Below are 17,801 nucleotides of genomic sequence, written 5' to 3' on the forward strand. Positions count from 1 at the left end.
GAGATGTTCAATATCACTAAGCATGCTGAGTGAAGAAAAGCCAATATCCAAGGGTTACATACCATATGATCCCATTTATACAATTTTGAAATGACAAAATTATAGAGATGGAGAACAGATCAGTGACTGTCAGAGGTTAGGGAGGCGGTATGATTATAAAAGTGTAGAACAATGGAGGGTCTTTGTGTGATGGAACAGTTCCATATGTTGACTGTGATAGCAGCTACCTGAGTCTATACAAGTGATAAAATTTCATAGAACTGCTGTATAACATTGTAAAGAAATTATACTCCAAAAAAGATGTTAAAAAAAAATCTGGTAAAGCAAAAAAAAAACTTCATAGAACTATACCCACACAGAAAAAGATCAGTACATGTAAAGAGTGATGCAGTCCAAGTAAGTTCTGTATCGTCAGTAGTATCGTGCCAATATCAGTTTCCTAGTTTTCACATTGTACAGTGTTACTATTGGGGGAAGTTGGGTGATGGGTATACAGGACCTTTTTGTACTATTTTCGCAACTTCCTGTGAGTTTATAATTTTTTCAAAAACTTATCAAAAAGGAACCACTGAGATGCCATGACTGCTGCCACCTCAACAACAAAATTTTATGCCAATGCATTTGAAAACCTAGATGAAATGGTCAAATTTCTAGAAAAATTTCCCACAATAAAAGCACTGAATAAATTCTACAAAACTTACAAGAATAAACTTTATTCAAGGGAATAAAACTGTGACATTTCACAACTCAATGTGAGTAATGTCATTAGTACCAATTTTGCCTCTCCAATAGAACTATATATACTGCTAAATTGATTTTGTTTTCTCCAATATCTTGTAATTTCTTAATTCTGTCTGTTCCAATGAGTCATTCAGAGTTTGGTACTAAGGGATACTTCATGAATTCCAGTAAGGCAACTAGCTGGTGTTAGATCTCATTTGACCAAAACTCCTATTGATGTGGTTCTTCCAAACATTTTAAATCTTATCTTTTTCCTTTATTTATACTTGGCCATTTTTCCTGAAACTATGGAATATTTTTCCTGATATTTTTTGATAATTTTTTTATAATAATTTCCTGATAATTATTCTGATTTTCCAGAACATTTTTCCTGATACCTGTGGTCACGTATCTAGTAATCCTAACGTTTTTAGTTCAATTACATTTTAATAGATTAAATAGAAAAACATTTTCTCTTTTTTTTCTTTCTTTTTTTTGCGGTATGCGGGCCTCTCACTGTTGTGGCCTCTCCTGTTGCGGAGCACAGGCTCCGGACGCACAGGCTCAGCGGCCATGGCTCACGGGCCCAGCTGCTCCGCGGCATGTGGGATCTTCCCGAACGGGAGCACGAACCCATGTCCCCTGCATCGGCAGGCGGACTCTCGGGCACTGCGCCACCAGGGAAGCCTGAAAAACATTTTCTAATATGGGAAGATAAAACAATGCCAAGTCTCTAGTTTGGAGCTCTAGGTTTGCTCTTTATCCTTGTTCTAAGCTTTTCCCTGGTCTCTTTGATTGTGATAGTTCATTCCTTCTCTCTGGTTGTTGGAATGGCAGAGGCTCTTTGTTTTGTGGCTGCATGACAGCCATTTGTCCTTACGTGGTCTGTTGTTCTGTCTCAGGGGTTGCCTGTCCATAAGATAGATATAATGCTTTTCACGTCCGTAATAAAGTCTGCAGTGGGTGTGTGTGGGGGTGTCTTTCTATACTTTTCTCTTCTTGTTTTTTTCTTATCTTTTCTTGTCTTGTCTTTTCTAATAGATTTCTTATATGCTTTTTTCCTTCTATTTCTCTAAGTCTACTCTGGTACGCAATAATCTCCACATCTTTCAGCAGTCTGTGTCCTAACTGTGCCTATCTCAACTGGGATATCATTACACCCCACCTGTACTTTTAGTTGCTCCCAAAATTGTAATTATTTCCTGGGGAGATCCTGCGTTATAAATGTTCTGCTCTTCATTTCATCTCTGCTTGTCTGAACAACAATTTATTTTACATGTATTTTTTATGCCCAGGCTATCCTAGTTTCATCAGTATTGTTTTGCTTTTCTATAATCTTTCTGCAGTTTAGCTCTTAAACTGTTGTTTGGGGTCACCTAATTTTCCATCCGGTAAATATTGATTTCAGTAATGCCTGTCTCTGTCTAGTGACTTTTATGGTACCTGAATGTCAACCCTCACTTTGTTTTTAACTTCAGTAATATCAAGGAACACGATATCCATATATGGCCATGTGGTTTATGATCCTCTAATTTGATGCCTGAATTCTTTAGCAATTTTTATCATTAATATCAATATGATATATTACTACTATATTTGCTGTATTATGTTTTCATTTTTCTGTGGTTGAGCCTATTTTATGTCCACTACAGCATAGATTTTCCAGTAATCATGACTAGTCACTCTCTGTAATTCCCGTCATCTGGAGTGTTGCAATGCCTCTTTAGAGTATCATTTGACCAGCCCAGAACCCCTTGGGTCATTAGCTTCATCACAATATTTATGACATGCAGCACCATCTGCTTGGAAACATGATTCTTTCTACCCTTGTTTTCTCTTAATTCTTTCTGGATCCTGCACTACTTCAATCATAATCATCACATCCTTTACTGTCTAGTTTTCTCTTCTCTGGTTGGTCTAAACATCATGGGAGCAGGGAATTACCCTCCTTCTATTCTAGGCTTAAACATAACTCTATATTTATTTTCTTTAAATAATCATTCCTGCCTAGTTTGTTACCCTAGTAAATATTTCTACTTACTGAATTACAGAACCTTTAAAATATATTCATAGTATAAAATTACTAATGAATTTGTCTCAGCTCTTGATCTCAGATTCTATTTTGCTTTAGCCTTACACACATACGAGAGCATGTCACTCTAAAAATGTGGTGCTGTGCATATAGACATAAGGCCAACAGAGATTCCGAAGAACCTTTATACCCTGAAGGTGAGGAAAGGTCAGGCTCAAGTTTAATTATGGTCCCGAAGGAGAAAATGTCATTTTATTACGTGGATAAATACATGTTAGTGTCAGTTAGGTTAAAAAACGTTTAAACATAATTCGTAGTATTTTTCCAGAAAAATGAAACAGACACACCAAGAGTTTAAAAAAATGACCCCAAATCATGAGTGCAGTGAGGAGTGGGGAGATGAGGCTATGCAGGTTTGATATTAAGAGATTCAAGAAAGCTAAATTGTGCTTGGTGTGATGTGCTTGCTTATGGAAAGTTGAGAAAAGCTGAACATGCATCAAAGTGGGGAGTGCGTTGAAACAGGGTGAGTCTTATAGGGAGGTCAGCCTCGTGAGTGCAATGACAGTGAAGGATACATAAAGTACAAGAACACACTGGCTACTGGCTATTAGAACTATGTGCCGGGCCCCATATCCACACATTACATGTATTCTTTCTAATATTACTCTAACTGTGCAAAAGGGCCAGGTTTGTGCGTATGAAGAAACTAAATATGTGAAGAAACTAATGCTCAGAGAGGCTGCAGTTCATTTACCTAAGGTGACACAGAGAAAACATTAAGCCACGTGTATGAGGCTCTGCAATCTGTACTTATCTCACTACTCTGCACTTCCTACCTGGTGTGACCTGTGTAAATACGTCTTTGAGATAATTTCATCAGTCCTTATTAAAACTTCTGCTTAGCTCTTCCACTGGGGGCTCAACATTCATTCCTTCCAAGCTTTCTCAGAGAAAAACTGAAATTGACAAACCAAAATTCTCAGTTTGTCCTGTAGGTGCCACCGTAACCGTAGAATGTCTCTTTCTTGCTCGTCAGCTCTTATTTCTCAGGGCTGCGATAGACCAGGAATTCTAGAAAAGAGAAGAAGTCAATTTACGTGGCTGATAGTTCATATTGGTAAGCCCACCCATGTGTCTGGAGTTCTGTAGCTCTAATATGCATTTTTTCCTTGTTTTAAAAGACTTTTCTAATTTTTTGAAGAGAGAATATTTTACATGATACCAAGATCAGAAAGTATAAAAAGGTACATAATAATCTCCCTCCCACTGCCACCCCCATCTGTCCAGTTCTTATTCATGACCCCTCAAAGCAGGTAACCACAGTTATTAGCCTCCTGTATCATTCCAGAGAGTTTTCACACACACACACACACACACACACGCATACACACACATAAATTCATTATCTTGCTTCTTTTTATTACACAAAGGGTAGCATATTATACAGACTATTATATAGACTATTCAGTACTTTGGGTTTTTTTCCCACATAAACACATATATAGGAACTTTCTATAGCAGTGCATAAAGAGCTTCTTTACACTTTTTAAACAACTGTACAAATGTACAATTTAAACACTGTACAAAGGTACAATTATTTATTGATGGGCATTTAGGTTGATTCCAGTTTTATTGTTTATTATCTTTTATTAACAATAATAAAAATAGCAATCTATATTTGTTTTTTGAGGCCGCCATAACAAGTTACCATAAACTTAGTGACTTAACTCCATTTATTATCCACAGTTCTGTAGCTCAGAAGTCCAGGTGAATTTGACGGGGTTCTCTGCTCAAGGACCAACAAGAACAAAGTTAAATTGTTGGCCCAGTGGGGCTTTTACCTGGAGGCTCCGCTTCCAGTCTTACTTGGGTTGTTGGAAGAATTCAGTTTCTAGGGGTTGTGGGACTAAGGTTCTGGTTTCTTCGTGGGCTGTCAGCCAGGAGCCACTCTCCGATCCCACATGTAGCACAATTCCTTTCACATGGCCCCTCATATTCCAACCAGCAGGGGCATGGCATCAAGTCCTTCTCACTCTTGGAATCCCTTTGACTTCCCTTTCTGCTATCAGCAGGAGAAATCGTTCTCCTTTTAAAGAGTCATATGATTGGATCAGATCCACTCAGATAATCTCTATCTTTTAGAAATTCTTCTTACCACACTATCACTCATCTTTCACTTATAACATTTTTCTATGTGCTTTATTTATATCAGCTCACGTAATCCTCACCACAATCCATTAAGTTCAGTTGTTATTTCCATTTTACAGATGAATAATCTGAGACAGAATGGATAAGTACTTGCCTTCGGTCACAAAACCGTGAGTGATGGAATCAGGACCCAAATGCAGGCACTCTGTGACCAAACCTGTCCTCTGCGCACTTCCCCCTACTGCCTGTTGCAAATGGAGCCATAATGAATAATTCTTTGTTAGTCCTTGCATCAACCAGAGTCCTGCAGGAAACAGAGGATATGTTCAAAATTAACTGCTGAGAGTGTAATGAAGCAATGATTTACAGAGGGACGGGAAAGATTAAGGGAATCTGTAAGGGATGGTGAAGATCAGATATAAGCTAAAATCCACAGGAGGTTGTTTTACCATCCCTAAGCTTGACGTGAAAGAGAAGAAAACTGTGTTACTTGAGGCTGGCAAGAGCTGGAGCTGGGGAAGGTGGCTCCTTGCCAGGAGCTGTGACCATAGAGGAACATAGGCATTTCCAAAATCACAGCTATGCAGGGAAGGAGTAGGGGAAGGCAAGGATAAGCCCCTCACCTCCCTCTCCTCCTGACTTCCAGTGTCCTTGCACTGGTCAACTCCAAGTGGAAGCCAGAGGGCAAAAGGAAGCCTTGGTGATGCACTTAAAGCTTAAGTGCTTGGGCTCAGAGTAGGGTATAGAAGAGTAGAGAATGGTTATGAGTCAGGGGATTGGATAACATAGCGTCTTGGTGTCCTTTGGTCAGAAATTCTGTTTCAACCAGGGACCAGTAGCAAGCCAGGAGTGTTTTTTAAATGGATAATAGGTTGTGACCAAAGAGGCTTTCATTCAAAACCCTCCAGATCTGCCCTGTGATGTCAGGTCTTGAAGACCATTCATATAGCATCCCTATCTGTCACTGTCATGTACTAGTGGGTCTGCTGGATGGTAAGTCCCAAGAGCGAGGCAGTTACACCTTAGCCTTGAGGTATGGTGTGCTGGATCTAGCTCATACTGGCTGGTGAGAACCAACGTGTAAATTTTCAGGAATTTTGTGAGTTAGTTGATGTCACTTTGGTAGCTCAGAATTAGCCGTGATGGGAGTACTTACACCATAAAAGGTAGCAAATGCTACAAATCAGGCTTTTTTGTTTTTCTGGAGAGCTGGTTATTAAACACTGACCAGTATGCCACTGGCCTTGGCCTTGACCATCTCTTGCTCTAGGCCCCAATAAAACTGATTGTCTTATGGGTTACCCAAAAAGGGGGTCTGGAGCAATGCAGCCAAACATGGAATATCTTGGCACTAAATTCCAAAGAAGCTCAAATATATATATTTGTGTGTGTGGGGGGGTGGTATGTGGGCCTCTCACTGTTGTGGCCTCTCCCATTGCGGAGCACAGGCTCCGGACGCGCAGGCTTAGCGGCCATGGCTCACGGGCCCAGCCGCTCCGCGGCATGTGGGATCTTCCCGGACCGGGGCAGGAACCCATGTCCCCTGCATTGGCAGGCAGACTCTCAACCACTGCGCCACCAGGGAAGCCCAAAGCTCACTATATATTGTCCCTATTCATTTGCAGTGATGTTGCCAAGTGTAACAACTTGTATCTCACACAGATGTCCAGACCAGTTAATGCTGGAAACTTCATCCATAGAGCAGGCTTCTGTGCTTTCACGGGGTTTATCTCCTACTCTATGTTTTACTGTATGGCACCAGGTATCTTCTAAGGTACTTATAGTGCTTGCTACTTCCTGTTTACCAGCTCCAATTAGCCATGATATTTAATGTATCTATGAGTCAAAATATTCTGATTACCACCCAGACCCTGTGACTTATTAAAGTAATCACTCCCATTTAATCTCTGATGGTCAAGCAGAGCCACTTGGCATCTACCATCCCAGAATCTTCTTATTCCCATTGAAATCAGCACCAATTCTATAGATGCATATCTCATCATTATAACATGCCTACTAAATCTAGCTTTTTAAATAGTGCTTTTTGCTTTTGCACAGCAGAGGAAACCAATGACAAAACAAAAAGACAACCTACTGAATGAAAGAAAATATTTGCAAATGATATGACCAATAAGAGGTTAATATCCAACATATATAAAAAGGTCATACAACTCAACATCAAAAAAATAAACAACCTGATTAAAAAATGGGCAGAAGAACTAAATAGACATTTTTCCAAAGAGGAAATGTAGATGGCCAACAGGCACATGAAAAGATGCTCAACATTGCTAATCATCAGGGAAATGCAAATCAAAACCACAATGAGATATCACCTTTCACCTGTCAGAATGGTTATCGTGAAAAAGAACACAAATAACAAATGTTGGTGAGGATGTGGAGAAAAGGGAACCCTTGTACACTGTTGGTGGGAATGTAAATTAGTGCAGCCACTGTGGAAAACAGTATGGATGTTTCTCAAAAAACTAAAAATAGAACTACCATATGACCCAGCACTTTCCTTACTGGGTATATATCCAAAAAAACCACCAAAAATACTAATTCAAAAAAGATACATACGGGGCTTCCCTGGTGGCGCAGTGGTTGAGAGCCCACCTGCCAATGCAGGGGACACGGGTTCGTGCCCCGGTCCGGGAAGATCCCACATGCTGCGGAGCGGCTAGGCCCGTGAGCCATGGCCGCTGAGCCTATGCGTCTGGAGCCTGTGCTCCACAACGGGAGAGGCCACAACAGTGAGAGGCCCGCGTACCTCAAAATTAAAAAAATAAAAAAAATAAAAAAGATACATGCACCCCCAATGTTCATGGCAGCATTATTTACAATTGTCAAGATATGGAAGCAACCTAAGTGTACATCAACAGGTGAATGGATAAAGAAGATGTGGTATATGTACATATCACAAAGGAATAATACTCAGTATAAAAAGAATGAAAATTTGCCATTTGCAGCAACATGGATGGACTTGGAGGGCATTATGCTAAGTGAAATAAGTCAGACTGAGAAAGACAAATATTGTATGACATCATATGTGGAATATGAAAATACAACAGTGAATATATAGTGAATATAACAAAAGAAGCAGACTCACAGATATAGAGAACAAACTAGTAGTTACTAGTGGGGAGAAGGAAGGAGGAGGGGCAATACAGGGGATTAAGAGGTACAAACTATTAGCTATAAAATAAGCTACAAGGATATACTGTACAACATGGAGAATATCGCCAATATTTTATAATAACTATAAATGGAGTATACCTTTAAAAATTGTGATCACTATATTGTACACCTGTAACATATAATATTATACAGCAACTATACTTCAATTAAAAAAATCAATCAGTGTTGCTTTCTAAGATGCTGATGCTCCCTTCATCAAGGCATTCCTTAATGCTTCAGTAAATAAATGTCTTCTAGTTCTCTTGCTGCTCATGATTGAGGATGGGAGGTGGCTCTTCAACCTATGTATAAATACAATAGATCCACTTCAACATTCTCATCAACTTAACCTTTGAAGTCTGCCCTGTACATCTTGCTCAAAAATTCCAGCATCACAGCCTCATGGTAGACCCATTGCCAAGGCTTCAGAGGACATCCAGGTGCTTGAGCCAACACACTAAACCACAAATCCTTTGTGAGGATTCATATCAAAACATTCGGCCTGAAACAACCTTATGTTTCATCTAACACACTCAGAAGCAATACCTGTGTTTGTTTCCTAGATTCCTGCTAATACAAATGGAAAAGTATACTTCATCTCCTCCTGCAGAAGACCTTACTCTTCTCTCTTTGGGCTGTGCTGGCATTTAACTCTCACTATGGATCTGGAAGTAAATAAGGGATGGTGAGGATGGGTGGGGGAAGAAGCTGGCTCCCCTTGTGAGGTGACTGTCCCAAGTTAAGTCAACATAGGAAATTTATGAAAGGAAAGCCAAGCTTCCTTGGGAAAGAGCTGGGCTGCTTACTCAGACAAGGAAGATCCAAGGAGATTTCAGTGTTCCAAATTTTCAGCCTCATGTCTAGTTTTCCAAATATTCCTATTCTAGGTCTCAGAATCCCACCCACCCTCATTAACTACTGCCTTGGGATAACTTGAAGAGGCTGAACATTTAAATAGTGCTATTTCTCTCTTACACATATGTTTAGTTTTTGGACCTAATTTTTGGTCATGGGTGCCCTGTAGAAAATAATCTTTTTAAGGCCAGCATTGAGGCTTTTTGATTTTCTTCTTGTTCTTCGACTTGAAGGTTTAAGTCTTTAGGCTTGAGACTTCCCTGGTGGCACAGTGGTTAAGAATCCGCCTGCCAAAGCAGGGGACATGGGTTCGAGCCCTGGTCCGGGAAGATCCCACATGCTGAGGAGCAACTAAGCCTGTGTGCCACAACTACTGAGCCTGAGCTCTAGAGCCCACGAGCCACAACTACTGAGCCTGCATGCCACAACTACTGAAGCCCGCGTACCTAGAGCCTGTGCTCCGCAACAAGAGAAGCCAGGGCAATGAGAAGTCCACGCACTGCAACAAAGAGTAGTCTCCCGCTCGCCACAGCTAGGGAAAGCCCACGCGGAGCAACGAAAACCCAACTCAGCCAAATAAATAAATAAATTTATATATTAAAAAAAAGTCTTTAAGCTTAGATTTGTCCTCCTTTTTGTAACCTCTCCAAGGCAGTCAGGAGCAGCCAGGCCACAAACTATAATCACCATCGTTGCCAGAGCAATTAAGAGCCTTAGTCATTTGATCTTGCCTTGCCATCCACTTGTACTGCAACCTACAACAGCGCTATCTTGAGTAATCATGATATTGCTACATATCAGGGATTACTATTATCCTACTTTCCCCTGGGAGAGGATATCTGTGAGCTTATCAAAGATATGGGCAATGGAATCTCGGAATCCCATTTTGAGGGTTTGTTTCCTTGAGCCTTTTTTTTTTTTTTTTTTGGCGGTACGCGGGCCTCTCACTGCCGTGGCCTCTCCCGCTGCGGAGCACAGGCTCCGGAGGCGCAGGCTCAGCGGCCATGGCTCACGGGCCCAGCCGCTCCGCAGCACGTGGGATCCTCCCAGACCAGGGCACGAACCCGTGTCCCCTGCATCGGCAGGCGGACTCCCAACCACTGCATCACCAGGGAAGCCCCTCCTTGAGCCATTTTTAAAAAATGTATTCTTTTTTTTTTTAATTGAACTATAGTTGATGTACAGTATTATATAAGTTACAGGTGTACAAAAGTGATTCACAATTTTTAAAGGTTATACCCCATTTATAGTTATTATAAAATATTAGCTATATTCCAGGTGTTGCACAATATATCTTTCTTGTTTTTTAAAATTCAAGCATTATTCATTGCAGCACTATTTACAATAGCCAGGACATGGAAGCAACCTAAGTGTCCATTGACAGATGAATGGATAAAGAAGATGTGGCACATATATACAATGGAATATTACTCAGCCATAAAAAGAAATGAAATTGAGTTATTTGAAGTGAGGTGGATGGACCTAGAGTCTGTCATACAGAGTGAAGTAAGTACGAAAGAGAAAAGCAAATACCATATGCTAACACATATATATGGAATCTAAAAAAAAAAAAAAAAAAGGTTCTGAAGAACCTAGGGGCAGGACAGAAAGACGCAGATGTAGAGAATGGACTTGAGGACACGGGGAGGGGGAAGGGTAAGCTGGGACAAAGTGAGAGAGTGGCATGGACATATATACACTACCAAATGTAAAATAGCTAGTGGGAAGCAGCTGCATGGCACAGGGAGATCAGCTCAGTGCTTTGCGACCTAGAGGGGTGGGATAAGGAGGGTGGGAGGGAGACGCAAGAGGGAGGGGATATGGGGATAAATGTATACGTATAGCTGATTCACCTTGTCATACAGCAGCAAATAACACAACAGTGTAAAGCAATTATACTCCAATAAAGATGTTAAAAAAAGAAAAGAAAAAAAATTCAAGCATTAAAAGATACAAACATGAATAGCTTAGAAATGTGAAAGTTCCCTCATAATCCAAACCTCTGCTGATAATCACTGACAGCCATTTAGTATTTCTCATCTTTGCTAGTCTAAAAGAGCTAAATAGTATCTCCAGTCTAATTATCCTTGAACCATTTTTGATACCAATTACTGTATTAGTCAAGGCCCCCACAGGAAAGAAATAGCATACTTGAGGGGTTTAACTGAAGAGGATTTAATGACGGAGATATTTTAAGAGGGATGATGTATTAGTTAGGGTTCTCCAGAGAGAGAGAGAGGAGAGAGAGAGAGAGCAAATATATAACCCTAAGTAATACATCATCCCTCTTAAAATATGAGAGAGAGAGAGAGAGATTTTATTACAAGGAATTGGCTCACATGATTATGAAGCCTGGCAAATCCAAAATCTGTAGACCCAATATCCCAGTTTGAGTCTGAAGGTCAGGAGCTGCTGTAAAATGAGGAAGAGATGATCTTCTAGTTCGAAGACCTTTGGCAGGAGAATTCTCTTACCTGGGGAACAGGGTCAGCCTTTTATTCCATTCAGGCCTTCAGCTGATTGGATAAGGCTCACCCACATTATAGAGGGAGTCTGCTTTACTCAGTCTACTGATTAAACATTAATTTCATTCCAAAACACCTTCACAAAAACAGCCGGTGTAATGGTTAACCAAATATCTAGCCATTCTGTGGCCCAGTCAAGTTGAAGCACATTAACCATCACAGATGAGTAGAGTTAAGGGAACTGAAAAGAGATGGTGAATACCCAGAGATTAGCTGCAGCAGAAATGTGTTATCAGCATTTGGCCTACAGGGACGATGAGGAAGAACTGATGGCATCAGACTCTGGTGATGGCCATAGCCATGGAAGAGGCCATTTGATATTAGTGGTGGTGACAGAGAAACAAAAGCTCTTCCAGAATCACTCTTGTCAAAACAGGACTCAGTGGAATGCATACCTTGACCTCTCTCTTCTTTCCTTTCCAATCTCTTGCGGATGGTCCACCCATACATTAATCCAACCTAGAAAGAAGTCAGAGGGTAGAAGAACCTGTGTGAAGCATTCAATAGAGGTCAACCTCTATTGAAAAAAAAAGAGTGAAAATGGAGATGAGGTGCAGAAGCAAACAAAGAATAACCAGAACATAGGTCTTTCTCTGGTACAAGTGTATGTTTACAATAAATTCATAGAAGTGGACTTACTGGGTCAAAGGGCAGAGGCATTTGTAATTTTTATAGATTTTCTAATCTCCCCACCACTTAGGGATTGTAGCAATTTACATTCCCTCTAGTCCTACATGTGAATGACTTTTATCACACAGCTTGTCCAACCATGTGCTATCAAAAGTTTGGATTTTTGTCAATACGGTAGGCGAAAAGTGTTGTCTCTGTGTAGTTGTATTATGTATTTCTTTTTTAAATGAATGAATATATCATCTTTTCATATAAGTTTATAAGAACTCATTCAATTTCAAGTGGTAGAAAACTCAGCTTAATCTGGTTTAAGCAACAGAGAAGAAATAAGATTCACAAAAGTCAGTGAGTATATCTAGAGACATGCCTTGATCCAAGGACTCAAAGGATGTCATCAAACCTGACCTACCCCTCTCTGTCTCTGTCCCTCTGTATCTTTCTCTCTCAGTCTCTTTGTCTCTGTCTCTCTCTCTCTGCACTTTCCCTTTGCTTGGCTCTATTCTCAGACAGTCTCTCCTCTTGTAGTGGCCCCAGGCAGCACCAGGCTTTCATCCTCAAACTCCAAACTCAGCACAAAGACCTATGTCTGACTTTCACTGAATTCAGTTGTATTATGTACCTGTCCTTGAGCTATCACTGTGGACAGAGGAATGTCCTGCTCCATTTGCCCAGGCCTGAGTCACAGGACCATACACCCTTCTATCCATGCATGTATCTTTAAAGACACCCATATAAAAATAATGCAGCTATACTAATCACAGTAAAAACTGTACTCATCTTCATCCCAGAAGGAGATGAGATAAACAACCTCAAACTCATAAATAAACTAGTTATTGCTCTAATCCATAATCTCTAGGTTATGAGTATTCTTCTTGGTTGGGTCCTAATATGGCTTTTTGTAGTCCAGCAAACTGTGATTAAATGAAAACCACAACTCACCATTATACACTTATAGGGAGAGATAATGACAATTGAAATAAAACCTTCCATTTGAAAAAGAGGAAAGTGGGAAATTGCCCACAGTGGTCTCTGACCTGGAACACTTTCTAAGACCCCTGACCCTAGAGTGAAGTGAGCTCGTTAGTCATAATGTGGCCACTCCGGAAGGTTCTCTTTTCTCCTTATTTTCCTTGGCCCCATTTGAGGTGGTGACCTTAGGCAAGGATGCCCCTTCTATGGGTTGCATTTGTTTAGCATCTCATTTCCTGAAGGATTAGGTTCGAGGGCCTGGAATGACCTTGGAGATTGAACAATGGCAGGCTACTCTTTGTTGGGTTTAAGGTTTTTCTGGCTGTGAATCTCTCTTAAAACGTTATGAGGCAATAACCCCATAAGGTAAGTATTATTATTCTTATTTCATAAGTGTAAATTCTATTGCTCAGAAATGTGAAGTGGCTTTGCGCAAAGCCATACAGCTGGGGAGTGACAAAGCCAATATTTGTAGCCAGAAGAGCCTACCCTTATCCCTCTATTTCATACTGCTTCCCTGTGTACCTTATATTAAAATAGTTTTGTTTGCAATATCTCTATCATTATTAGCAAAACCTTCATATCTAGAAACTCTAGTGGGAAATTCATTCTCATTGCCCTTCCTCCATGCACTACTAAATTTCTGTCAGTCAGAAGAAAATAATGAAAAACAGAAGAAAAATGGAAAAATTCTCAGTTTGTCCTGTAGGTGCCACCCTCATCATAGAACATCTGTTTCCAGCTTTGCAGCACAACTCTCAGAGCTGCAATAGACTCAGACATTCTAGAAGGATTCAAGAAGTTGCATCCAATTTATGCAGTTCAGTGCCAGCATCCATAACCTGTTTTTATTGTTTTGTATGTAGCTCCTGGGTTCTAGTTAGGACTTTTTCAATTTTTAATTCATTTAATTTTTGAACAGGTAATATATTTATAATGGCTCAAAAACAAATAAAAGTGTAAAAAGAATATAGTGGAAAAAACTTCCGTTTCAACAAGTCCATGCCAAAAGTTACCAGTTATTAGTTTATTTTGTACTTCCAGAGTATGTCTTATTCATATACAAGAAAACATATTTTTAAAAAACTACCTTGTTTTATTTTGCATGATAGCACAGTATAACATTTTTTCTCCATCTTGATTATTCCATTAATACTATATCTTGGAAATCTTTTATATCAACACATAAAAATTTCTCTCTCTCTCTCTCTTTTTTATAGCTTCAGAGTATTCTCACTGTATGGAGGCACCTAAATTTATCCACTCAGGTCTCTAGCGATGAGTATGTAAGTCAATTCTTTTGCCAGTAAAAATAATGCTAAAATAAGTAGCTTTGCATATAGTTCATTTTGCATGTGTGTGAAGATATCTGAAAGTATTTGAGGATATATGCATTTGCAATGCTTACTGACATTTCCAAATTGCCCTCCACAGGGCTCATACCAGTTTACGCACCTGCCAGCCATGTATGAAATTGTCTATTTCCCCACAGCTTGGCCAACACAGTGTGTTTTGGATTTTTGCCAATCAATCTGAGAGTGAAAAAAATGGTATCTCAGTTTTACTTTTTGTTTCTTTTATTATAAGTGAGTTTGAGCCTCTTTTGGTTTAAGAGCAATTTAAATGAGTTAGAATCCTTTTGATTGCAAGTGATAGGAAGCCCAACTTCCATGGCCTCGGCAAGCAGATGTTTGTTTTCTCATGACTAAAAAGTCTGGAGGTAGATGTAGAATTTCCAGTAGAATTCATGTAGAATTAATCCAAAGGCATAAACGTTACTGAGGCCTGTGATTTCTCTCTCTCACTCTCTCTTTTTTTCTCTTTCTGTCTTGCTCACTCACTTCCTTCCTTTCCCTCTTCCTCTCCTGCTTCAGTTTCCTTCTGTCTTGACCCTCTCCTCAAACAGGCTCTGATTGCCCCATGCTCACAGACCTGCATTGGACAAGGGATGCAGTGCTCTGACTGGCCAGGCCTGAGTCATGTGACAGAGCCCAAATCCCCCCAAACTAGATGGATTGAGTGAGAGGTGGGGATTCTGGCTGTCCAGTGAAAGGTCAAAGTGGTGTTATGTGGAGAAGAATCGATAGGCACTGGCTGGTGAACACTGCGGATTTGTGTGGTAATCCACTCCTCTGACAGCTCAACATCCACATACCCTTCTAGTCACACACACACACACACACACACACCCCTTAAAAAACAGCCATGCTGTAATTGTGACGAAGTCGTAATTGCATGCTGTGAAACTTCACTCACCCCCTTCCCAGAGGGAAACCGCACAGCAACTCATGTGGTTATTGCTCCAAGTTCAAGATTTCTGGGTGATGTGCAGTCCTCTTGGTCAGGTCCTGATGTGGCTCCTCCTGGCCCAGCAACCTGTGGTTCCTGTATAACCAAAAGGCACACATGAAAGGACAGAGAAAGAACAGAGTAATAACAACAAAACGCCCATTTAGTAAGGAGGAGAATGGGAAACAGCATAAAGTGGTCTCTGGTCCAGGAGGCACAGGACAGGAAGAGCAAGGTGTCCCTGACCTGGAGGTAATGTGAGCTCCTTAGCTAACCTGACTGCTCTGGCCTGTTATCTGGAATCATCACCTCTGTCCTGTATTTCCACAGCCCCTATGAGTTGGAGACTATGGAGGAGGAAGTCCCTTCTGTGGGGTACATCTCATAAGCATCTCTCTCCCTGTTGGAATGGGCTTGGGGTGTTTAGGTTTGCCTTAAAGATTAAATAATCACAGGCTGTTGTTTGCCAGATTTTGAGTTCCTCTAGCAAGATATGTCTCCTAAAACACCGTGAGGCTCCTGGGCATATATTGGGAAAAAACTATAATTCAAAAAGATACATGCACTCCTATGTTCATAGCAGCACTGTTTACAATAGCCAAGACATGGAAGCAACCTAAGTGTCCATTGACAGATGAATGCATAAAGAAGATGTGGCACATATATACAATGGAATATTACTCAGCCATAAAAAGAATGAAATAATGCTATTTGTAGAATCATGGATGGACCTAGAGATTCTCATACTAAGTGAATTAAGTCAGAAGGAGAAAGACAAATAACATATGATATCACTTATATGTGGAATCTAAAATAATGGTACAAATGAACTTATCTACAAAACAGAAAGAGTCACAGATGTAGAGACCAGACTTGTGGTTGCCAAGGGGGAGGGGGAAGGGATGGATTGGGAGTTTGGGATTAGCAGATGCAAACTATTACATATAGAATGGATAAACAACAAGGTCCTACTGTATAGCACAGGGAATGATACACAATATTCTGTAATAAACCATAATGGAAAAGAATATGAAAAAGAATATATATATGTATAATGGAATCACTTTGCTGTGAAAAAATTAACACAATATTGTAAATCAACCGTACTTCAATAAAATAAATTTAAAAAACACCATGAGGCATTAACCTGCGATATATATAGCATATTTCTTGTTTTACAAGACTAAATACTATGGCTCAGAGATGTTAAGTGCTGTTACCAACAGCCATACAGCCGGGGAGGATCAAAGAGTGAGTGACAAACCCACTATCTGTAACCAGCTCTTAAGTCTAAGCTTTCAATATGCTTATATGAAAAATTATGCTCACAATAACTAGCAACTCTGATGAGAAAAATCACCATTCCTGCCCTGTGCCCTGTTAAACTATTCTGATATTCTCCCACCCATCCCCTCCTCCTCCCAGAAAGCACAAAGAAACAAACTGAAATATTCTGTTTTTCCTGTAGGTGCCGCTACTAACCACAGGGTATTTCTTTCCAGCCCTGCAGCCTGATCTCTTAAGGCTGGAAAGAATCAGAAATTCTAGAAGATGGAGTCCAGTCTACATACAATTCAGTCTAAGGACCCCCACTCACGAGTTTAGAGTTCTATAGCTCCAACGTATAAGTTAGGGTTCCCTTCTCCTGAAACTATATTTAGTTCATTTTTGAATAACTTATACATTTATAGGTTTCAAAAATTTAAATGTACATAAAAATCTTATTTGAAAAAAATCTCCCTCTATCCCTGTCTCTTATCCCCCAATTTCCTCTACCTAGCATTTATGATGGTATTCTTTCTTTGTCTATTCTTCTAGAGATTTTAATATGTATGCAACTATGAACATAGATTTCTTTCCCCTCCCTTTTTAATGCCAGTTATTCACATTCTTCTGTTCCTTTTTTTTTTTCTTTTCTTCTACATAGCTATATATTATGGAGAGATTTCCATTATCAACTCCTAAAGAAATTTATTCCTTTTAAGAGAGAGTCCTCCACTGTGTGGATGAAACTGATTCTCCCTTGAGGAACATTTAGTTTGATTCTTATTGTTTGAATTTCCAAACAATGCTGCACTGAATAACCTTGTCCATGCCTCATTTTGCAGGTGAGGATATATATCTGTGGGACAAAGTACACAATAGTGTAATTACTGGGTCAAAGATACATGTATTTGCAGTTTAACAAATAGATTTTTACCTTCTTTAGGGATGATTAAACACATTCTCACTAGTAAAATAAAATATTTCCTCACAGTTCAGCCAACATAGTATGTGATCAATTTTAATTTAATTTTTGTCAATATAATTGGTGGAAACTGCTATCTCACTTTAAATTCATAGTTTTATTATGAGTGAGGTTGAGCAACTTTTAATATGCAGCATTAGAAATGATTAGGGGCCTTTCAATTACAAGCAAAACAAAAACAAAAACCCCTCAATCTGGCTTTAGAGAA

At 39.8% G+C, this 17,801-nt stretch overlaps 1 long non-coding RNA gene across 1 annotated transcript; it reads right to left on the reverse strand.

Annotated features, from left to right (window-relative positions):
* Nucleotides 1–5,119: 5,119 nt before the first annotated feature.
* Nucleotides 5,120–15,443, reverse strand: LOC137228582 (uncharacterized). Its single transcript, XR_010945309.1, has 3 exons — nt 15,313–15,443; nt 11,853–11,916; nt 5,120–5,207 (listed from the first exon to the last, which is right to left on the reverse strand). It is a non-coding gene; the product is annotated as an uncharacterized lncRNA (long non-coding RNA).
* Nucleotides 15,444–17,801: the final 2,358 nt, after the last annotated feature.

Source organism: Pseudorca crassidens, chromosome 8 (genome assembly GCF_039906515.1).
Source record: "Pseudorca crassidens isolate mPseCra1 chromosome 8, mPseCra1.hap1, whole genome shotgun sequence".
NCBI classification, from domain to species: domain Eukaryota; kingdom Metazoa; phylum Chordata; class Mammalia; order Artiodactyla; family Delphinidae; genus Pseudorca; species Pseudorca crassidens.